The sequence below is a fragment of the Pinus tabuliformis genome, chromosome 7 (assembly GCF_031772625.1).
Source record: "Pinus tabuliformis cultivar Carrire ecotype Pingquan chromosome 7, CPIR1, whole genome shotgun sequence".
Taxonomy (NCBI): Eukaryota; Viridiplantae; Streptophyta; class Pinopsida; order Pinales; family Pinaceae; genus Pinus; species Pinus tabuliformis.
In genome coordinates, this window is record NC_142293.1 from 1,307,026,786 (window position 1) to 1,307,052,270 (window position 25,485).

Below are 25,485 nucleotides of genomic sequence, written 5' to 3' on the forward strand. Positions count from 1 at the left end.
ACCTATTGGTACAATAGAGTTACAGAGTTGATGAGGTAATAGGATTTGAATTTAAGTTCATAAGTAGCAGATGGACATATGGGTTTGTTCAAGGCTAACCTAATGCTGACTTAATATTTTCATCCTGGAAAAGATTCAGTAAAGATATTAATGGTTTGTTTCACAAAACAATTATTTAAGAAAAAACAAAAAAGAGAGAGACTTGATAACCTCTGGCCTACTTCGTTCCTTACCTATACCAGAGGCAATCATGGGAGGACATATTACTGATATCATAAAAAGGACTCCATTTATGTCACGGTTGATGATAATCAATCACATCCCGTATCATTGTCCTATAGAAAACCTGCATCAGTTGAAGGAAATCATTCCATGGCATGGATACCCCATGAAAACTGTGCGGCGAGAATATGAAATAGTTGAGAGAAATTCAAAACATTACTGCAAGATTGAGTATTAGGTATCACCCAAAGTAGATAGCCAAGAACAGGTGCTTGATAACTCTTTATAAGAGCATTTAAAATTCATAGGCTATAGTGATAAGTTACCTGAAATAGAAAAATGGGTACGGTTTTTGAAAATCTGTATTGGAAATGCCACTTTCAAAGTTTCAGGAAACTAGGAAAGGGTTGTGTATGTGTGTGCATGCATATTGTGTATATACATACACCCAATGTTACAAAAATATGTTGTGTTATATTAAATCAACTGTCCAGCTGCCAAGGAAGCATGAACATCATGGCTTATGCAATTCAATAACCCACCACTTGCTTCCCTGGAAATATTAGTAGCAGAAACGAAATGGAAATATCATATCCATGATTTGTACCTTCATCTAGTCAAGCTAGATGAACAAGGTAGTCCCCGAGAAAAGAGAGACAAGGTAAATGGCCTTCAAGACGACGCTCATGCCAATGGATTCACATTCTTATAATTGAATTACTGAGAAAAGGATGCCTCTGAAAATGCATAATGAAACATTCATTTTCAGGTGATAACAACTAGGCTTCGTAAGGGGACTGTACACTCTCATAGGGTGCAAGAAAACTCCAGAATCTCTAATGGTTGTTGATATGCATGATGTACCTACAAAGGAAAAAGGCTAGAATAGGTGACATGATGGGTCTAATCATTCAAAAATTATAATAATAATAATAATAATAATTTTTATCAATAATTAACTCAAAAAATAATAATAATAATTTCTCCCAATTACTATACTAAACCAAAATAATTTCAATTACCAAACCTAATTTCAAATGGTATTATTCACAGTTTCTTTTGGCCATTTTGTTAGGAGATAATGGAAATTCCAACAGTGGAAATTTTTAGAAATATGAACTACAACTCTCAGCTTCAAGATTTTAGATGCCCCGAAAATTGTTGAGAGTGATAAATCCATTTCCACCGTTAAAAAAAAATGTTGTTGTACTCAATAAAATTATCTATAACCAACACTGCATTTGAAATGCAAAGATTAAACCTGCACTTCACTATATGAACGCCATAAAGATTATTTGCAACAATGAATTTATCCGCATAAAACACATAATCAATAACACTACATTGCAACCAACACTGCATTTGAAATGCAAAGAGATTACACCTGCAATTCAATAAGCACTGCATTGCATGGTATGGGGAAACTGCAAAATATAATTTTTTTCTCAAAAATGAGGTGCTGGGACATAATCAAATAAAATAGTTTTAATCCCTTCTGGTTCGAAGAGATGGCACTCCGTTACAAAGCGCTCTATCATGAAAACTGGTTCCTCATTACAATTAAACTGTGTCTTGATGTAATTTGAACGAAGGTATGTACAATGAAAACATTGCAGTAATTATAGCCTCGATCGAGCCCTGCAAAAGCCCTCGAGGCAAAAATTGACATATAACAGAAGAATATGAGAAAACATGTGTAATATATTGTTTAATACAATCGTCCTGCGAGGAAAATCGATTGAAAGGGCCTAGATAAGTCTTCAAAGGTTTTCTAGGGGATAGAGCTTTCTTCCTGGCTTTTTCAGGGGGCTGAGGCAGAACAAACCGTTAGGCAAATCGTTACAAAAGGCTAATAGATGTTTAAGAACTTTTCATATTCCCTTTTCAGCCAATGTACTCAGTGAAGTGTGAACTCTTCCCCATTCTTTTACAAGCTGTAGAGACAAGTAAGTGTTCTGAATTAGTTTTCCAGAGGGGTTTCATCATTTTCATAGTGCTTTCTTGCTGTAAGATTTTTTCACAGAATTGCTTTCGTTCAACACCACTTTGAATTGTAGCACAACACTTCAAGTATACTGCTTACATCTTATACAAGTCAGCGTACATTTCTATTGGGTCAACTGTCTCTTCGATTCCTATCTGCCTACACAAACCATCGTTTAGTGTGGTTGTGCTAGTATTTCCCTTTATCTGGCATTTTAACCTACCTCTAGAAAGGAGTGACAGAACATTATGCCGCACAGAAAATCAACTGCATCTGCAAGTTTTGAGAACTTAAGCAAGTAAAGAGAGTCATGCTTCCTAATTGTCTGGGGCAATTCTGTCACAAAGCTCGTAGAGATTTCTTCCATTTACATTCTTCCATTTCAAATTAGCCTTTGGTGAGACCTTTTTGTAAGTTCTAGATATCTTTGTTTGTTTGATAGTGGATTGTCCTATTTGTATCCTAATGATCGCTTTTATATCAACCCTATCTAGTAGAGGATGGACCTTGCATGCAGAGATATAAATCAATCTGGATATGATCAATCAGCACAGCGACATTATCAGTTTGAAACACAGGAAAGTAGGGAAGGACTGCAGAGTGGATCGTACCTGGGTTTGGAGCTGCAGAGTGGAACTGCAGAGTGGAGGAATTGCAGAACTCCGGGCAATTGCAGAGCGGAAAAGAAATTGCAGAGCAGCTACAGATTGGCAGATACTCACGATATATGTATCTCTTGGCTAAAATTTACTATGAGAGTAAATTTTGTGAGACTTGTTGATAATGCGTCAGGACTTGAAACTTGGCTAGCTTGGGAGTTGACAAAACAAAACAACGCATGAAAACATGGACTCGGCAAAACTGTGCAAAAAGAAAATTTCAAAACATATGAAATTTTGTGCAGGGAAACTAATAATGTGTGGTTCTGAGCGTAAGAACAACACCGCCCAAAACAACCCAAATGCAAATCGGATAATGCGAAGCAGCACAGATCTGGATGGCGAATTCAGGAAAAAGATATATCTGGAAGGGAAACTGCCCACGAATTGAGACTCTAAATTTCAATGTCAATATTTGATTAATGAACTCCATAATTAGAAATGCCTCGTGGAGATCAATGCAGTGATGACATATATCTGGCACTTCCAAGCTCTACTCACTCTAGCTTGATGGTGTAAAACTGAAGGGGATCGAGTTAGTGAGCTTGGGGACGAAACAGAAGTCTTTATAGCCAAGCTTCCATCAAGCTTGTGTTAACTATGTGTCAAGTGTTCCACAGAACATGGTAGAGAACTGCAGAAGGAGTAATGCAACACTCCAGGAGCTCCCAACAAGAAATTAATTAACTCAAGATAGTTTTCGTAATTGAAGGAAATAACTGTAGTTGGTTTCTGTAATTTAAATAAATGACTGCAATTGATTTCCAGATTATCGGCGGCCGTTGGGAGAGGGAGCTTAACATTCTCCCATTTGGTCCATACTTCCAATCTTAATGTCTCATCTTAAAACCCATTGATAATCTGTATGAAGTAATAGATACATGAATCATGGCGATAAATCCTCTAATGACAAGTATTATCTTCCATGTATTACTATGTATTTATTCTTATTATAATTTATGTGCCAACAATTTCTTAATGAATAAACCTTATGTTTATTCTTGGTTCTACACAGATGAAGTCTCTCAAATCAAATTAAGGTGCACATAAATATGAGGAAAACATCACAATAATTAACAATTTCATTTAAATAACGTTGTCCATATAATGAGAAACTACATAATGGAACCAAGTCCCATATTCATTACATGATCCTTGAATTTCAATGGTGGCATGCCCTTAGTCAAAGGATCAGCGATTATCAACTCAGTGCTGATGTGCTCAATGACCACTTTCTTTTCTTTAACATGTTCTCCTATAGCTAAATGCTTAATGTCGATGTGTTTATTTCGACTCCCACATTTGTTGTTTTTAGCCATAAAAACAACAGATGAATTGTCACAATATATTCTCAATGGCTTAGAGATAGAGTCCATAATTCTAAGTCCAGAAATGAAACTCTTAAGCCACACACCATGTAAAGCAGCCTCAAAAAAGGAGACGAACTCGGCTTCCATAGTGGAAGTGGCAATCAAGGTTTGCTTGGCACTCCTCCATGATACAACTCCACTGACCATCATAAAAATGTATCCTGATGTTGATTTGCGAAAATCAACACATCCAACAAAGTCAGAATCGGAATAGCCAATTACTTCCAAGTTGTCCGTTCGTCTATACATAAGCATGTAGTTTTTGGTTCCTTGAAGGTACCTCATTACTTTATTTGCAGCTCTCTAGTGGTCTAAACCTAGATCACTCTGATATTGTCCCAACATTCCCACAGCAAATGCAATGTCAGGTCTTGTGCAGACCTGAGCATACATTAAGCTTTCGACAGTAAAAGCATATGGAATGTTCTTCATTTGTTCCCTTTCAAAGTTATTCTTCAGGCATTGGTTCAAATTGAAACTATCACCCTTCACAATGGGAGCTACACTTCATGAACAATCCCTCATCCGAAATCTCTCTAAAATTTTATTAATATAGGTTTCTTGAGACAGACCCAAGATGCCTTGAAATATGTCTCTATGGATCTTAATGCCAATGACATAAGATGCCTCACCCATATCCTTCATATCAAAATTTTTAGAGAGGAATTGTTTCATCTCATGCATCAAACCCTTATCATTGGTTGCTAGCAAAATGTCATCCACATATAAAACAAGAAAACAATTTTTACTCCCACTGAGTTTCAGGTATATACATTGATCCATAATTATTTCTACAAATCCGAATGAAGAAATTACATTATGGAATTTCAAATACCATTGGTGGGATGCTTGTTTTAATTCGTATAATGATTTCTTGAGCTTGCAAACCAATTGCTCACAATCGCTAGAGGGGAATCCTTCAGGTTGTTTCATGTAAACCTCCTCCTCTAGATCTCCATTGAGAAATGCCATTTTCACATCCATTTGTTGCAACTCCAAGTCAAAATGGGCTACTAATACCATAATAACACGAAAGGAATCTTTCTTAGATACAGGAGAGAAAGTCTTCGTGTAGTCGATTCCTTCTTTCTGAGTGAATCCCTTAGCAACAAGTCTTGCCTTGTATCTCTCAATGTTTCTCAATGAGTCTTTCTTTGTCTTAAAGTCCCATTTACATCCAATAGCTTTTGCACCATTAGGCAACTCAAAAAGATCCCAGACTTTGTTACTCTTTATGGAATTCATTTCTTCCTTCATGGCATCGTACCATAATTATTTTTCTTTGCAACTCATGGCTTGTGAAAAAGACTTGAGATCATTTTCGGCTCCAATGTTGTAGTAAGATTATTGCAGATACACAACATAATCATCAGGAATTTCTTATCTCTTTGGTCTAATAGATATTCTTAATGTTGTACCATCATCTTCCTAAGAAGTATGTGGTTCAACTCGTTGTTCAAAAGTTCTTGGCAACTCTTGAACTACCTGATCTACTGGAATGTCATCAACATCTTGTGGAACTTCAACAATTGGTTGTTCAACACCAGTTTGTACTTGAGGGGTGTTGTGAACAATAACCAATCTATCACTTGAGGTGGAAGGTTGAGATTCTGAATGATCCTTCTCAGAAACTATGTTCCTAGTTTGATCACTCCCACTGATCAAGTCATTTTCAAGAAACTTTGCATTTCTTGATTCCACAATCCTAGTGCTGTGAGATGGACAATAAAATCTGTAACCTTTAGACCTTTCAGCATATCCAATGAAATACCCACTAATGGTCCTTGGATCCAGCTTCTTCTTTTGTGGATTATATATTCTCACTTCAGACGGGCATCCCCAAACGTACGTATGTTGCAAACTCGATTTCCAACCTTTCCATAATTCAAATGGCATTTTAGGAACAGCCTTGGTTGGAACTCGATTTAATATATACACTATCATCTTAAGTGCTTTAGTCCACAAGGATTTAGGAAGATTAGAGCTACTAAGCATACTCCGCACCATGTCCAATAATGTTCGGTTTCTTCTTTCTGATACACCATTCTGGTCGAGTAAACCAGGCATGGTGTATTGGGCAACAATCCTATGCTCTTGAAGAAATTTTGTGAATGGCCGAGGCACTTGTCCATCTTCTATGTATCTACCATAATATTCTCCACCTCTATCTGATCTCACGATCTTAAGTTTCTTGCCGCATTTTTTCTCTACTCCAGCCTTAAAGATTTTAAAGGCATCTAATGCTTCGTTCTTTTTATGAAGCATGTAGAGACACATATATCGTGAGTAATCATTTATAAAAGAGATGAATTATCTCTGACCATGTGAGTCCATGTCTGGACTACATATATCAGTATGTATGATCTCTAATATGTTCGAACTCCTATTGGCACCTTTCTTTGACTTGTTGGTCTATTTTCCCTTTATGCAGTCCACACAAGTCTCAAAATTAGTAAAATCCAGAGTATTTAGTATCCCTTCATTTACTAATATTTTAATTCTTTCTATGGAGATATGACATAATCTCCGGTGCCATAATTTAGAGGAAACTTCATTAATAACACATCTTTTAGTGTTAGTGTGAACATGCATTGAATCATAAGTGACATTGTTTTGTAAATTAATGCAGTAAGGACCATTAGAGAAAATACCATTCCCAACACAATTAGATTTATAAAATAAACTGAAGGATGTTTTTGAAAAGTTAAAGGAATATTCAAAAGGTACAAGCCTTGAAACTGAAATCAAGTTTCTAGAAAAATTTGGAACATAAAAGGTCTTTTCTAATTCTAAAACAAAGCCACTACTTAAAGTTAAATAGCATGTTCCTATAGCTTCCACATGCGAGCCCATCTTGTTTCCTGATAAGATGCTTTACTCACTTCCCACTAGGTTCCTTAGGTTTTGCAATCCCTGCAAGGAATGCAAAATGTGAATTGTTGATCCAGAATCAATCCACTAGGTGTTAATATTGACATTAACCATATTAGATTCGTAGCAAACAAACGTGATTGGATTACCTTTATCCGCAAGCCATTTATGAAATTTGGTGCATTCCTTCTTCATATGTCCCTTCTTTTTATAGAAGAAACACTTGGAATCCTTCTTGATATCAGCTTGGGGAGGTACTTTACCTTTCCCTTTGTGATTGACTTGAGATTTTCCCTTTCCTCGTGTTACTAGCATTGCACTTTCTCGCAGTTGTCATGCGGAAAGAGTCAATTTTGCGGACAAAACCGACCTCCCTAGAAAACAAGGCTTTTCTAGTGACAAACAAAACAATCAAGCACTATCTTTCCCTAAATATGCATTTAAAATAAAAGAAACCAGGTTTTTAAGGCTTACCTCTAGTCCAACGCTGTTTGTAGCAGCCAAGCCTCTCCGATCCAGATGAGCTCCTTCTCCTTGAAGCCTGCATTCACTAACAAGCAAACGATTACATAGCACCTGAATAACTCATATCATAAAACATATTCATCATAAAGACCAAGGAGTTTATGAAACAAATTATATATAACAACCTGTTGAGAAAAATGAACTTAATTGTATTAATCGGAAACAAAAGAAACCATTACAACCAGTGCCTTGGTGTTGTGCAGGTCCCTCCCAGGGTCCAGCAAGAGTTCTCCTCTACTTTGATCAGCTCACCCACTTCCAAATGAAGCTAAGAAAGGATTGGAATCTCTCCTCTCAAGCTCTATAAGGGAGTCCTAATTTCAGCAGCATCTACCCTTAGGAATGTTCAGCTTTCAACCTCCTTTGCCTCTGGCCCAATGCCTGTATTTATAATGCTTTAGAGGAAGTTAAACAGGTCCACCATCAATGGGATAAGCCCCTCTTTCAAAGGGATAGCTCCCCTCTTCATGGGATAAGTTCCTCTTTCATTGGGATGCATGAACCATCTGGAGGCGCTCAATCCACATCAAACCATCTTCTAGAATGCTCTAGAATCGACCACAAGTAAGTTTTTTGGAGTAAAACTTGCGCCTTTTGACTTTTACAGGAGTACGCACCCACCCCTTTACAGACAGAGCGTACAAGTACGCAGGTATTATATACTTGAGGTGCGTACACGCAGGTAAGAGTAAGAGAAACTGCGTAACCGGAGTTATATTGATTTTAAAAGACTTTCTCTCTTTTTGGAGTTTGACATGAGGAGCAGAGGTATAAGACTTGCCAAGGAGGACATTATGGTTGTTGATGGAGCCATACTGACTGCAAATAGTCATGGTGACAAATTTTAGTGTAACACCAGTTCCATCACCAGTCCCTCTTTCTCTTGAACACACATGGTCATGAGTTCATTAATTGACCATTTATCCTTATGTGTGTTGTATGAGATTTTGAAGGGTCTGTATTGGTGTGGAAGGGTGTTCATAATGTAGTGCACTAGGAAAGACTCCGATATTTCAACCTCGAGTTTCTTCAATTGAGCCACAATGTCACTCATTTGTATGATGTGCTCGTGTACAACTTTCACACTGGTGAGCCTTAGGGATGAGAACTTCATGATTAGGGTGCTTGCTAGTGCCTTGTCTGAAGTGACGAATTGATCATCAATGGATTTCAGCAAGTCTCGGACCTTTTCATGCTGATCAACGGAACCATGAATACCAGCTAAAATTTTATTCTTAATGAACATCATGCTTAGGCGATTAGATCGTTCCCATCGTTCATAAAGCATGATCTCTGCTGCAGTGCTGGTATTAGTGAGTGTCAGTGGTTCATCTTTCCTAATAGCGTAGTCTATGTCCATCCACCCCAAATGAAGGAGAACTCTCTCCTTCTAGACCTTATAGTTATCTCCCTTAAGTTTAGGGATATCACAACAAATTTCAGAGAAATTTGCAGGTTGTACAACTGCATAAAATTAAATATCACATGCTTATGTTAAATCTAAGGCCTAAATAAAATTTCATGCTGTACCAATGTAAATCATGCTTAAAACTGAATCTAATGACATAAAAATTATCTGTGGACTAAATTTTCAATTCAAGCAGATTATTCTTTATGATAGAATTTATCAAATTATTCACTTAATTCATAATTCTAAAGGGTGTATTATAATTATAATTCGATATAAATTCTATCTTAGATTTGAACTTTATGAAAAAACTATTAATTCATAATTCCTGTGGGTAAGTTATCAATAATTTGATATTTTATCCTAATTAATTATATAGATATAATAAAAATTCTTGTGGGATAAAATTTATTATATTTTGTATAATTAATTACAATTAACGTCTAAATATTCTTTATGTGATCCTAATTAATCATAATATATAATATTATTTAATTAGAGATGTTGTGGCTATTCTCTAATCAATTAAAATTATATGGACCACTAGACATTATTTTTTTCATAAAAATTTACTTGATATGAGAATAATGATAATTTGCATAAATAAAACTATAATATTCATGCATAACATTTAATGATGGGTCTCGTATACTCATCCAAAATAGCATGTTTTAATTTAGAGCAGAAATAATCAATTCATGCAAGTTAAATATGAACATAGTTAATAAATTTGCACAATAATTATCCAAATTGCATATAATTAAACCAAATAAATATTATAAGCATAAAAAAATTAAGAAAAATTATGACATTTAGCCAAACAGAGCATGTCTATAAACACCAAGGCAAAGATAAAATTGGCTGTGATACCAAAAGATAGCATAATAACGATTCTCTAATGCAGAATAAACACTTAAAAGAATCGAAAACTTGAATGCCCAAGAAATCGTACCTCCGGCCATTAATGCTACTCACACTCTGATATCTGACTTTCCATTATGCTTGAGGCAGTCCACTTCCCTTTTGTCTTCCACATAGCAATTCAGTCCTGAGCTAAAGCAGCTACAGATTGGCAGATACTCACAATATATGTATCTCTCGGCTAAAATTTACTATGAGAGTAAATTTTGTGAGACTTGTTGATAATGCGTCAGGACTTGAAACTTAGCTAGCTTGGGAGTTGACAAAACAAAACCATGCATGAAAACATGGACTCAGCAAAACTGTGCAAAAAGAAAATTTCAAAAAATATGAAATTTTGTGCACGGAAACTAATAATGTGTGATTCTGAGTGTAATAACAACACCGCCCAAAACAACCTAAATGCAAATCGGATAACGTGAAGCAGCATAGATCTAGATTGCGAATTCAAGAAAAAGATATATCTGGAAGGGAAACTACCCATGAATCGAGACTCTAAATTTCAATGTCAATATTTGATTAATGAACTCCGTAATTAGAAATTCCTCATGGAGATCAATGCATTGATGACATATATCTGGCACTTCCAAGCTCTACTCACTCTAGCTTGATGGTGTAAAACTGAAGTGGATTGAGTTAGTGAGCTTGGGGACCAAACATAAGTATTTATAGCCAAGCTTCCATCAGGCTTGTGTTGGCTATGTGTCAAGTGTTCCACAGAACATGATAGAGAACTGCAGAAGGAGTAATGGACCACTCCAAGAGCTCCCAACAAGAACTTAATTAACTGAAGATAGTTTCCGTAATTGAAGGAAATAACTGCAGTTGGTTTCCATAATTTAAGGAAATGACTGCAGTTTATTTCCAGATTATCGGTGGCTGTTAGGAGAGGGAGCTTAACATTCATTCCTTATTTGGAGCGGTTTGATTTCAAAGGTGTCACTCGACGCTTGAAGGAGTCCAGCAAAATATTCAATGCGTTCGCTGAGAAAGTGATAGACGGACATATGGAGCATCGCATGGATTCAACCTCAGATGGCCAGGTGGAGGCAGAAACAGAACATGTTAAAGGCTTCATTGATGTGTTGCTTCAGATCCAAAGTGATCAAAAGGATGCCAAAATCAAAAGAGAAACCATCAAGGCAATTATCTTTGTAAGTCTCTCCAGCCATCATCCCCTCTTTCAGTTTTTTAATTCTTAAAATTCAATCGATCCACATATCTCCTTCTATAAACATTAGAAATGAATCATCAAATTTGTTTAAATTTGTCAAGACATGTTCGCCACCAGCACGGATTCAATGGCCAATACGTTAGATTGGGCAATGAGTGAGCTGCTTAGAAATCCCCATGCAATGAAGTGATTGCAGGAAGAAATTGAATATAGAGTTGGCAAACATCGCAAAGTTAACGAGTTAGATGTGGCAATCATGAACTACCTCAATAGTGTCGTGAGAGAGATGCTACGGTTATACCCACCAGGGCCGCTAGTGATTCCCCATGAATATTCAGAGGTAGTAACAGTGGGAGGATATTGTATACCTAAGAAAAAACTGTTAATGGTGAATGTGTGGGTGATAGGAAGGGATCCTATTGTCTGCGGAATGATGGTTTAGAATTCAAATTGAAAAGATTCATAGAGTTTGGTGGACATGATAATTACACAGATTTAACAAGTGCACAAGACTTCAGGATGCTTGCATTTGGCGTAGGAAGGAGAGGATGCCCAGGTGCCCCTATGGCTATTCCCACGATTTCGCTTGCTTTGGGTCAGCTGTTGCATGCTTTTAACTAGAGAGTTGGGGGCGATCCATCCCAATTGGATATGAAGGAAGTGCATGGAATATCTTTGCCGAGAGAAATTCCTCTCTTTGCGTTTCCAAGCTTCAGGCTGTCATTGAGTTGCCTTTCGAATTTGCAAAACTAAGAGAATAAAACAATATAAGATAGGGCAACCTGCGATTCCCGACAACCTTAGGGCTGGCTTAGTAGTTGTGCGAGATGTTATGGCGATGTCGTGGTGTGAGTCGCTGTGTGACACGTTATAGTGATGTTGTACGTTAGGGCAATTATGAGACTTGCATTAAATTGTGTTAATAACATGGTCATTTCTGACCATAGGTAAAACTCGTTGCAAATCGATTCTCCAATGGTCATTTCCCCATCTTCAAGTGCTTCCCAAATATAATTCTCCATTGGTCATTTCCCACATTTTTAAGAGCTTCCCAAATAAGTATTGAAGTTGTTAGGTCTTAATGTTTTGAATTATGATCTTGCAGTTGTATTTTTCTTTTCATATAAGTATTGACATTGTTAAGGTCCTGGGTGAGTGGTTGTGTGAGATGTTATAGTGATGTAGTGTCTTGAGTGCTTGTGTGAGATGTTATGGTGATGTAGTGTGTTGAGTGGTTCTATTGTACATGAGGGCAATTATAGATTTTCATTATGTTTAAGTAAATTGTGTTAATAACATGGTCATTTCCCAGTTTTAAGTGCTTCACCAAATAAGTATTGACATTGTTAGCTCTCAATGTTTTAATTTATGATCATGTTATTTACAAAGTTCTATTTTTCTTTTCATATAAGTATCAACATTGTTAGGTCCCAAGTGAGTGGTATGAGTGGTTGTGTGAGATGTTATAGTGATGTAGTGTTTTGAGTGGTTATATTATGAGATTTAGATTATGTTTAAGTAAATTGTGTTAATAACTTGGTTATTTTTCTAATTTTTAAGTACTTAACTAAATAAGTATTGATATGGTTAGGTTTCAATGTTGTAACTTATCATCATGTTATTTAGAAAGTTGTTAATATTTTTTTCTTTTCATACATGTATTAATATTTTTAAGGTTTGTTGATTAAGTTAATATTGTACTCCAAAACATTAAATGTAATTTTATTTTATTTTGAATATTAATAGAAATCAATGATCCATATTTCAAAAAAAAACATTGTTAAGTCTCCATGTTTTGATTTATGATCATTTTCTTTACAAAGTTGTTATTAAGACATTGAAATTTCCCATGGCTCATTAAATCAGTTACAATTTCTTGAATTATAGTCATTAAATAAATTATAGTTTCTTGGATCATTAGATTTTCTTGTAATTAATATTAATTACAATTTAAGGTTGATAAATAATTTTTTATTATACATTATATATTTGTATTTTATTTATCAATAAGAAATTGCTTTGACTAAGGTTTCATATTTCCTATCTATAAAGTTTGGTTTCTTTAGTATATCTTATTGATGAGTCCATTTTCCCTCTACCATTTGTATAAGCATAGCAAAATATTTGTTGTGTAGTTATAGTTTCACTATCTTAATGTACTTGGTGTCCCAACTTTTAGAAAATGCCATGTCTACACTCCGATTTGAGATCTTGAAATCAACAATGTCAATGTAAGTGCTATCTTTCTTTTCTCTAATCAAGTTTTCAATTTCTTCAAATTCCTCCTTAATTGATGTCAAAAACATCATATGTTATTCCTTTGTTGCATCCACAACATCCAATTTAGCCATAGTTTTCTTCTATTGAGGATCATTCTTGTTTTAGTTTTTAAAAATTCAAGGCCTTCCCCTTTGAGCTACATTGGTCCTACCTACACACACAACTATTTCTTCAACTTGATTTCCATTCATTTACACTAAGTAGATCCTCCCATTATTATTACCACAACTAGTGGAGATTATAAACCAACAAGCATCAACTCTATAGATTCATTCTCACCTACTAGACTGATGCCACCAACCACAAAGTTCAAATTAAAATGGACCTTCCCTTTACTAGGTGGCCATGTAAGAAGAGGTGAAAATGCTGCCCCCACCTCCCCCCCCCAATTGAAAATACTTAAGGATATCAAATTTCATCTAAGAAACACAAAAGTAACATAGAGGAAACATAAAGGAAACTAACCTCCACTGGTTCCAACTTCTATTTTTCCACTATTTGCATGGATTTTAAAGATCTTTCACACACAATCTCATAGTTTTATCACGATCTAGATTATTTTTCAACCAAGGGGGAGAATTGAACTCTAAAGTGAAAAGTGAAAATTTCATGGAATTCATCATAGCTCCCTACTCATTTGCATGTGAAACCATTATATAAACCAATTTCAACCTTCCCATCAATTTGATATCCATCAACTCCATCCTTGAACATGCCCCCTCTCACTGTATTTAGGGGAAATTTTTAAACTAAAATAATTAACTATCTAAGTAATATGAGAAATTTTATATAAAAAATGTAAAAATATTAATATTAAAAAAATCAAATTCTCATTTCAATTGTGTTGATATTCTATAATAACTTTTCATCACCTATGACTTTGTTTTCTTTAGAAAACACAAGGGTAGCGTTCTCTCATTTTCAAAAAAAATGTATGGATATATATTTTACTTTTTTTATCAAAAAAAAAAAACCTTTATGTTTCTCGAAGTAGAAATATACATACTCCCCATGTTGGTGTCACTAACTAAACCACAAGGTTTCCCTATAGAAAGGTAGAGGATAGTCTAAATTTACATCATTCCTTTCATGAGAAAAAAAACACCTATATACATTCCAAAAAAGGAAGTACAAAAGAATCTCAAAATATTTTATCCCTTCCCATAACGATCTTCCTTATACAACTAAGAGACTCTAGTAAATTAATCGTCATGTTTAGATACACCTACATAATAGAAATTGTAATGAGAAATACATGTCTTGGAGAAAACGATCCCCCAAGTATTCATGGATGAGAAAATATCCAACTTGAAGAGAGAGGGCATACTTGGAAAGCTATTCAACTCAATAATTTTAAATCTCTAATGGATATGAGTAAGAGAATACCATTGCAACCTTTAAACGAAGTACTTGATATAACTGAAGGTAGGTGGAAGTTTGACATTTTGGATTTGTTCTTTATTGTTTGACCAATGTATCCCATTTTTTATTCACTTAAGACCTAAAAATTTAAGAGTCCATTTTTTAGAGCTTGAAAAAGAAGCATAGAGGCACCATCTTAGCTTTCATATTTGTACCACGACATAAAGCATATTTGATTGGAAATAATGAGACTGGATAGATGGACGACTACACCAACCCCACATTATGGGGAGTTCCCTTGACTCGCCCCATCAAAATAACCCTACATGATGCTAAGATCTAAGTTTAGCATGAATGAGCTTCAAATACTTTCTTACTTAGGATAAATCTTATACTCCTTAGTTAGCTTTTATACTTGAACAACTACATGATTTGCAGAGAATAATTTGTCTTAGAAAATCACCAAAATCCTAGCCCAACAACTAAAATAGACTAAAAATAGAGAAAGAGACCCAAAAAATATTAGGGAGGCATCAACAAACATAAGCCTCCAAGTTGGGTACTTCCCACCTTGAGGAGAAACCAAATTTTGTTTTCATAACTGCCAATACTTGTGAAGTGAAGGAATGGGCAATGAATAAATGATGAAGAGACTCAGATGAACCTTTACATAAAGGACATAAAATGGTCCCATACCAACTTCTTTCAAAGAAATTTTACCATATTAATAGTTTGTTAGAAAACAAAACCAAAGAACATTTTTTTATTTTGTTTGGGCATGTATTTTCCATAGCTTCTTCCACCACCACATGCACTCTTCTTTAAATGTAGATACATAATGAATCTTGTACCCTAATTTTGTAGTGAAAGCACTTGTAACTAGATTTTATGACGAATTTAAAGGTTCTTCCACCTCTAGATCAAGATGAATGAAACTCAAGACTAAGATGTGTACATAAAACCTCTATTCTTTGTCCCAACCTTCCTCAATTCCAATATTATTTGCATCTAACCACCTAGTCCTATGAAACAAAAATGGATTAGAGGAGCGAATGTGTCAAAGAGGGTAATCACCTTTCTCCTACAAGAATTTAATTATATTTTGTGACAACCTAGAATTTTCACCTACCCCAATCCAAAGGTCTTCCCCAATCCTCACTTGTTATCATTGTTAATCCTCTATGTAATCCAATGATCAATCATGGGAAAAAAATCCACAAAAGCTTTCAAAAAAATAGACCCATTTATGGTATACATCTTGCAAAACAGAACCAATCTTCAATCAGTAATACTCCCAAATATTTAGAACACATATCTCTACCCTTTGAGGACTGGATAAATGTTAACCACCAAAGGTTATTGGCCACCAAATATTTACTGAAATAGTATATATCTTTTATCCCCCATCGTCCCATGCATCTTGGCTAAGAAATATTAGACCTTTTTAGTAGTAGAATCCCTTTGTTTCCATGTTTCCACACTAAAGGAAATTGAAGCTATATTTTCTTATTTTGGAAAGGATTTCTTTTAGGAATTTGGCAATTTATTTCATATACAATAGGGTGGGTGCAAGATAATTATGGTATTTCATGACGCCTTAGTGGCAATGCAAACATAGAAAAAATAATATGTTAACTTGAACGGACAATTAGAGGTACATGCACAATGAATTTGAAGATGGTGTAAAAGGATGAAATGTAGGAAATTGAGTTGGCTTTCCAAATATATAATTTTTATTTACAAAAATTGTTGGCATTATGACTAATGTGTTTTCCTTGATAATAACCTACTTGATAAAGTTGTCAACATGATGGGTATGTAGATGCTAAAAGTGAGATAGACAAAGGAATATCAGTTAAGAAATAGAGAAATGATAAAAATGAAGTTTGGAAAGTACACAGGTCCAGTGAATAAAGGTTCTGTACATACGTGGGTATGGTAAATAAAAGTATTGTACATACTACAGTTCTTGTGTTGAAATATGGAAACAAGAATATTCCAATTTAATTTGTCCTTGAATTAAATTGTGAATTAAAATCAAATTTAGTCTTAACACTACTTGGAAATAATTAATTTATTTCTTTTAAATTAATTAGTTGGAGAAATTCAAGTTCGAAGTCTTTCTGAAGTCATGCAAGAGTTATCCCTTAAATTAAGGAGATAAGATTGAGTTATATTGGAGTTGTAATTAGTTAACTCAGTTTATTGAGTTAAGTCCAGTGAAATTAGTTCCAAACTGTTTGAGGAACTAATAGTCAGTTAACAGTCAGTTGATGGATTAATGCACTCAACTAGTGCTACTCTAGTTAAATGAAGATCCCCTCATCAGAAACTCATGCATGTCTATTTTGAGAAATACCCAATTGAGATTAAAGTTTAAGGACAATGTACTATCAGTTGCATGTGTCTTCTCATGGAGAAAATTGATGCATGAAGTCAAGGATTTATCCTTGAGGATTGCACAGTTTTGAAAGGAGATCATCCAATTGGTAATAGGAAATCATCCACAAGGAACAACGCAAGGAAATAGGAGCTTGGAGGGTAGAGAGGAAGGCTGGAGAGAAGCCAATATTTCCTGTGAGCATCTGTGAGGATTGTACTGAGAGTTGGCTAGCTGTGAGAGCTAAGGCTTTGTATAATTCCTATGTATTTCCACCATGTAAGATAATACAATAGTGTGGATTTCTTATCTGAGGCTTTCCCCAAAGTATTTTCATGAGTATTCTGTCACTAATTCTTCTTCTTCTAGTTATATTGTTGAGCTCTATCTTTAAGCTTCCACAAATTGATAGTAGAACTAGGTTATAGTATTTTTCTTTGATTTATATTGCATTATCAGGTTAACCTATCATAGATTTTATACATGGTATCGGAGCTATGAACAATATACTGAGAAGATAATTCGAAGTTTGAAGTTCGAGGTTGTAGGTGCAAATCAAATTCATATCATACTTCAAGGTTGGCCAATGGCGTTCTATGGCTTGAGACTCGAGTATGCCTTGGAAGGTAGCTCGAATTACATAGCATGGAAAGATAGAATGGAGGTTGTATTAGAAGACAATGACCTGAAGGAATTCATTGATCAAGAAATCCTAAAGCCAACTTCAACATAATGCACAAGTGTTGGCTGAGTGGAAGAAGTGTGTGGTGAACGTGGGACAGATCATCCTTGAGGGAGTTCGAGACCATATTGTCTTGAGTCTCCATGGGAAGGATACTCCATTTTCAATGTGGAAGACATTGAAGGACCTCTACTAGAACAGTAGTGACCAGAAGAAATTGACACTCAAGGATAAGCTTTGAAGAATCAAGATGGAGAAGGGCGATACTATTTCCACATATCTAAACAAGCTCACCACGAGTAGAGATGATCTTAGCAGTGTGGGAATAACTACTGCCGATGATGATATGGTGAGCCTCGCTCTCCTTGGCCTTCCAAAGAGTTGGAATAGCTACTAGGACTCTATGAATGGAAGGGAGAAACTGCCAGATTGGGAACGACTGTGGTCGTATCTTATGTAGGAGGAGATCAGGAGGAGCACACGAGATGGTTCTTCATCCAAGAATGATGATGAAGAAAATATGGCCTTAGCAACTAAGGAAAGGAAAGGGAAGGGGAACGCTTCCCATTTCAAATCAAATTCTTCTCATGGAGGGAAGAAGTGTGACATGTCTAAAGTAAGATGCTTTAATTGTCACAAGATGAGACATTATGCAACTAATTTCCCATCGAAGAAGTCTATGAAGGGATCCTTAGGAGGATGGGAAGGTGAGGCATTAGCCTCTCAGCTCGAAATGGAATTTACCCTCATCGCATGCATTGTGTCATCAATGATGGGTTGTGTTTGGTATCTTGACAATGGAGCCTCATTCCACATGACCAGTGATAAAAATTTATTTAGTGCCTTGGAGGAGAAAGACCTCAAGATGCGCATAGAGATGGGTGACAACAGAAGGTATAGTGTTTCAGGAGTGGGCACAGTTTCTTTTCAGAGGGAGCATGGAGCTCCTCTCACCTTGATAGATTTGATGTATGTGCCTAGATTTAAGAGGAACTTGGTATTGGTCGTGATGTTGGAGGACAAAGGCTACGATGTTTTCTTCAGTAAAGGAAAGGCATTCCTAAGACACATAGACACAGGTCAGACCAAGAGGATAGGGATTTGGGTGAACAGTCTCTATAAACTAGAGGTAGATGATTGTGCAGCATTGAGTACGAAAGAAGAATTGGTGCAAAGCCAAGACATTGGCGAGTTTTGGCACAGGAAGTTGGGCCATTTTCATCATGGGGCTTTGAAGATAATGCAGCAGATATCTATAGGACTTCCCAAAGGTAAACTTGAGAATGTTGACACATGCAAAGGTTGTACCTTGGGAAAGTACACCAAATCTTCCTTTCATGGTTGAGACAGTCAAGTAGAGGCAATCTTAGAGTGAGTTCATATTAATTTGTGTGGACCATTCTTGACGACATCCATAGTGAAGCAAAGGTATTATGTGATTTTCATTGATGGCTATTCTCGTAAATGTTGGATTTATTTCATGCAGAAGAAGGACCAAACTTTCACAAATTTTTGTAAGTTCAAGGCTTTGGTCGAGAAAGAGTCAGGGAAGAAGATCAAGTCCTTGAGAAGTGACAATGGTGGACAATATGTCTCTCAAGAGTTTAAGGACTTATGTGCAGTAGAAGGAAATAAATGAGAGTTGGCGACACCTCATAACCCACAATAGAATGGGGTGGCTGAGAGGAACAACAGAACTATTGTAGGGGCAGCACGGGAAATGCTTCATGACCAAAGCCTACCACTTCACTTGTGGGTTGAGGCATGCAACAAAATGGTCTATTTGCATAGAAGCCCACATCACATACTTGGGATGAAGACACCAGAGGAAGATTTCTACGGTAAGAGACCAGATGTGGGTCACTTTAGGATCTTTGGCTCATCGATATTTTTCCATGTGACAAAGGATGCATGAAAGAAGCTTGAGCCAACAACAGAGTTGGGGATATTTGTGGGGTACAATAATACACCTCACAACTATCGGGTGTACTTTCCTACGAGTCAGAGGATAGTGGTTCGCAGAGATCTCAAGTTTGATGAGCAGAATCCCATGCGAGTTTCCCTTGAGAGAGAGCTCCAACTACAGGCTATGGAGGAATTGTTGGTTCGTAAGGAGGAGGAGCCTCAAACTAATGTAGAGCAGCCGCATGCAGAGGTTCCAGGAGTGGAGACATCCACCCAAGCAGAATTTTCTAGATATGGACATAAGCGCACAAGAGAAGCTGACAGATTGTTGGAGGATGCGAGAGAAAATGTGGGAGCACCATCTTCTTAGCGCAGATAGAGGAGGTCACTTGAGAGGTACAATGGATACATGGCCCTTGTTAGGGAATGTGTTGAGACTGAGCCATCTTCCTTTGAGGAAGCAGTGGAGCAACCGATTTAGGTTGATGCTATGGTGGAGGAGTATGACTCCATAGTTCGTAACAGTGTTTGGGACGTGGTTCTGAGACCGGAGAACAAGTCAGTTGTGAGTTCCCGTTGGCTTTACAAGGTAAAGCAAGCTACTGATGGTAGTGTGGAGAAGCATCAGGCAAGATTTGTTGCCGTGGCTTTTCACAGTTTGAGGAGGACCATGTTGCTGCAGTGTATTTTGACAGAGGAGCAAGATGCTGACATTTTAACAAAGGCATTATCAAAGTGTAAATTTGAGTTCCATAGAGACAGGATCGGGGTGGAAGATAATCCTTTTCTTGTTGAGAGGGAGTGTTGAAATATGGAAACAAGAATATTTCAATGTAATTTTTCCTTGAATTAAATTGTGAATTAAAATCAAATTTAGCCTTAACAGCTACTTGGGAATAATTAATTTATTTATTTTAAATTAATTAGTTGGAGAAATTCAAGTTAGAAGTCTTTCTGAAGTCATGCAAGAGTTATTTCTTAAATTAAGGAGATAAGATTAAGTTATATTTGAGTTGTAATTAGTTAAGTCAGTTTACTAAATTAAGTCCAGCTAAATTAGTTCCAAGATGTTTGAGGAACTAATAGTGAGTTAACGGTCAATTGATGCATTAATGCACTCAACTAGTGCTACTCAAATTAACTGAAGATTCCCTCATTAGAAACTCATGCATGTCTATTTTGAGAAAGACCCAATTGAGATTAAAGTTCAAGGACAGTGTAATATCAGTTGCATGTGTTTTCTCATGGAGAAAATGCATGCATGTAGTCAATGATTTATTCTTGAGGATTTTGCAGTTTTGAGAGGAGATCATCCACTTGGTAACAGGAGTATCATCGACAAGGAACAACAGAAGGAAATAGGAGCTTGGAGGGCAGAGAGGAAGGCTGAAGAGAAGCCAAGATTGCATGTGAGCATCTGTGAGGATTGTATTGAGAGCTAACTAGATGTGAGAGCTAAGGCTTTGCATAATTCCTATGTATTTCCACCATGTATGATAATACAATAGTGTGGGGCTTTTAGCTGAGGCTTTCCCCAAAGTATTTTCATGTGTATTATGCCATTGATTTTTCTTCTTTTGGTTATATTGTTCAAATTGATCTTTAAGCTTCCACAAATTGATAGTAGAAGTAGGTTATAGTATTATGCTTTGATTTATATTGCATTATCAGGTTAACCTATCACAGATTTTCTACATTCTGCACCATGGAATTGTCAATACTTGGGGTATTTACCATGGTATTGGTCATCTAGGTGGATATTGTTGGCCACCTGCGTATTCCAATTGGACCCCCACTATTGTTTCTTTCAATTTTTCAGTGTCCTTATTTGTAGCACAATTTACTATTTTTGGTAGTTTTTCGGGTCCTGAACTTCCAGATTCGTTTTAAGGCCCTAAACAATATTTTTTGGGAAAATTGGAACCAATATAGGTCATTGACCAATATTGGTCACTCAAAAGTTGTAGTCCTCGGATAGATGTTTATAATGAGGTATTTTTTGTGTCAAATAGAGATCGTATGCCAAAGTTACAACCTCGAGAAGTTGATGTACCAATTTACCCAAACAGGGCCCATAGTTTGGCACTTCATCTGCTAGGGTTAGGTTTTTGGACATTTAGGGTTTTCCATTGTTTCTCAACAATAAATAGGCCTTCAAACCTCATTGTAACATAGTTCAGAGGCATGTAGCTGCCACATCTCTTCTCAAAGATAAACTACCATCGCTCGAGCTAATTTTATTTCCATTCTTCATGTAAGCATATTTCAGTATTTTATATTAATGAAATGAAGTGTTATTTCTACTGCATCTTTGTATTTATGGTTATATCTTTAATCTGTTGTGTTTCTGTTTAAATCCGGATCAATGGTATCAAAGCGGTTTGCTCTTTCTCTGTTTTTATTTGCATGTCCCCAACGAGGTCAGGATATAAGGACTTAGGGCTTGAACTGGTCGAACCTTTGCAAGACTAGCCTCACAAATTCTAACGGCCTGCCATGGCAGATGAAAAGAAAGATGAGGGAACAGGAGATCCTATCAGTATCTTGCTTGAATAAGCCCTTGACCAATAGAGGAACGCGATTATGGACAACTTTTCCCAGATCCTTCAACTGTTACCCAAGGGCGACGCATCTACTTCTGGTAGCTACTCTGGAAGCGCCACAGCCTTTAAGGTACAATTTAACTTTGACATTCCCATATTTGAGGGTTAGATAGATGCAGACGCTATAGATAAATGGTTAAATTTTCTAGAAGGATATTTTTCCGTTCATGATTTTTCCAACCGGGAAAACATCATTTTTTCACTTCTCAAAGCAGCCCTCCATGTCAAGGACCAGTGGGAAACCTACTGTGAGTAGAAGGATGAAAGTACAAACTCACCGTTTTCAGCCGCACCCACTTGGAACTCGTTTCGAGATGCCATCAAGGAGCAGTACTACCCTGTAAGGAGCTATGAGGATAAATACATAAAGTGGACAACACTGGAACAGGGAAGGGACCAAGATGTGCTGGAGTTTACCAATGTTTTTCATACCCTTCGCACGAAGTTGGGTATCAAGGATTCTGAGAAGCATTTGGTTCTCAAGTACCATGGCTACTTGCATAGGTACATCCAGGACAATATGGAATTCGTAGACATCTCCTTGCTCGGCATAACATATCGATATTCCATCAAGATCGAGAAAGTGTTTAAAAAGAAGAAGCGAAACTTTGGATCTGTGAATTTGAAGCAAGGGAAACGTGCCCCCAAACCGCAGAACAAAGGAAAAAGCCAAGGTGGGGCAGCCCAGGACAATCCACCAAAGTCGTAAACAAAGACCAATGCCACGCAAGTGAAAAAGGACACAGGAAAGTGGTGTGAGTTCCATAAGAGATCCGCTCACAACACAAGTGAGTGTCAGGCTAACCATTCACTAGTGGCCGAGCTAAAGGCTTCAAAATCAGATGCATGTTCTGACTCTGAGTCAAAACCTGACAAGGGTAATGACAAAGGGAAGTAGATTATCAATGCACATCCCAACACCACCGTTTCCACCATGAAGATCCATAAGGAGGAACCCGAAGATCTAGAGGAGGAGGAGCGCCTCTTCCACTCCCAGATGTGGGTAAAGGGTTCCCTAATACAGTTCATTGTCGACAACAAGAGCCAAAAGAACCTCATTTCGGTAGAGGTCATGAAGTGGTTGTGCTTACTGACCATAGCACATCCATAACCGTACACCATCAGGTGGCTTCACCAAGGATGTATCTTCGCGTGAGCTAGCAATGTCACCTTCCATATAACATCAAGCCTTTCATGGATGAGGTATTATGTGACATTGCTCCCCTTGATGTTTGTGATGTATTATTAGGCCAACCATACTTATGGAGGTGACATGATGTGTATGAGTCAAGGCCTCATGTTGTTATTGTTACTTTGGGAAATAAGTTGTACATGATACCGGAGGTAGCACCGTTTACTGCCATATCTTTGGTTACTACAAAACAATATAGTAAGCTCATTTTCAAAACCAAGAAATTTGTTTTCCTAATGATATGCCCTCAGGGAAAGAAGAATACAGTGGCCATGACCTCCTGACAGGGTCCCTCGGCATGGCAACAACATATGGACAAGGTCATGGAGGAGTACGAGGTAATCCTCACCTCCCCCATAGGGGTGCCACTGCACTGTTAAGTAAAGCACTACATCGATCTAACCGTAGGTGCTCCACTACCCAATGGACCAATCTATTGATGCTTTGTTCCAGAGAACAACAAAATAAAGTGGAATATTCAAGAGATGCTACAGAAAGATCACATCCGTTCGAGTTCATCACCCTATGGGAGCTCGATCATGTTGGTACAGAAGAAGGATGGGACTTGGAGACTTTGTATTGAATATCGGGTGCTGAGCAAGATAATTTTCCAGAATAGGTACCCAATCCCATGGATTGATGACCTTCTGGACCAACTAAAGGGGGAAAAATATTTCAACAAGATCAACTTGAAGTTCGTTTATCACCAGGTACCAATCGAACCTTCTAATGTGTGGAAGATTGCCTTCAAAGCCAAGGAGGGCCTTCTCGAATGGTTGGTTATGCCTTTTGGGTTGACAAATGCTCCTGTAACCTTCATGAGGCTAATGGATGACATCTTGCTGCCATTGACCAACTCATTTGTAGTGGTATACTTGGATGACATCCTGATCTTCAACTAGAGTTGGGAAGAGCACCTACACCACATCCGACAGGTTCTCCAAACACTACGACAACACAAGTTGTGTTTGAATTTTGAGAAATGCACTTTTTCCATGACCCAGGTTCAGTATCTGGGATACATTATTGATGAACGAGGGGTGCATGTGAATCTAGCTAAGATCTAAGTCATTCAGGATTGGCCAGCCCCAACCACTCTAAAAGAGCTCTGTAGCTTTATGGGTCTTGCCAATTTCTACCACAGGTTCTTGTTTGGATTCTCTCACATCACTTGGTCCTTGAGTCAAGTCACCCAGGGAGGAGTGAAAGAAAAATTATTTTGGTCTGAATCTCAACAGAAGACATTCACAGAGTTGAAACATCACCTCTGCTCTACACTAGTGCTCACTTTACTAGACTACAACAACCATTTTATATCGAGATAGATGCCTCTGACTATGTTATTAGGGCAGTCCTTACTCAAAAGGGGCATCCATTGGAATATCACAATGAGACACTTTCAAAGACAGTCTGGAATTATCCCACTTATGACAAAGAGATGTATTCCATTTTGTAGGCCTACCAATAATGGAAGCATTACATTTTGGGGAAGGAAATAGTCATCCACATAGATCACTGACCCCTGAAGTTCATACCGATGCAAGGAAAGTTGTAGAATGATTGCCATCAAAAGTGGCCCACATACCTGTAGCAATTACATTTGAATATCAACTATAAGAAGGGTAGCAGCAATAATGTTGCAAATTGCCTCAACCGACCACCGATCATGGTGTTAACCACCATGCTAAACTCTTCTAGATACGAGACTTTTAATTAGCCACTTCTCTACAAAATCAACCTTAGAATTCAGCCACACATACCAGATGCTCTTGGAGGGTCAACAAGTTCCAGATTTTCACCTCCAGGATGCCCTGCTATGCCACCTAGGACACCTTTATGTTCCTTCAAGCGAGCGAGCCGAGATGATTTGGGAAGCACACTACAGTTGGGCCACTGGGCATTTTAGGGTCAAGAAGATAGTGGAAATATTGTAGAAGTATTTCTATT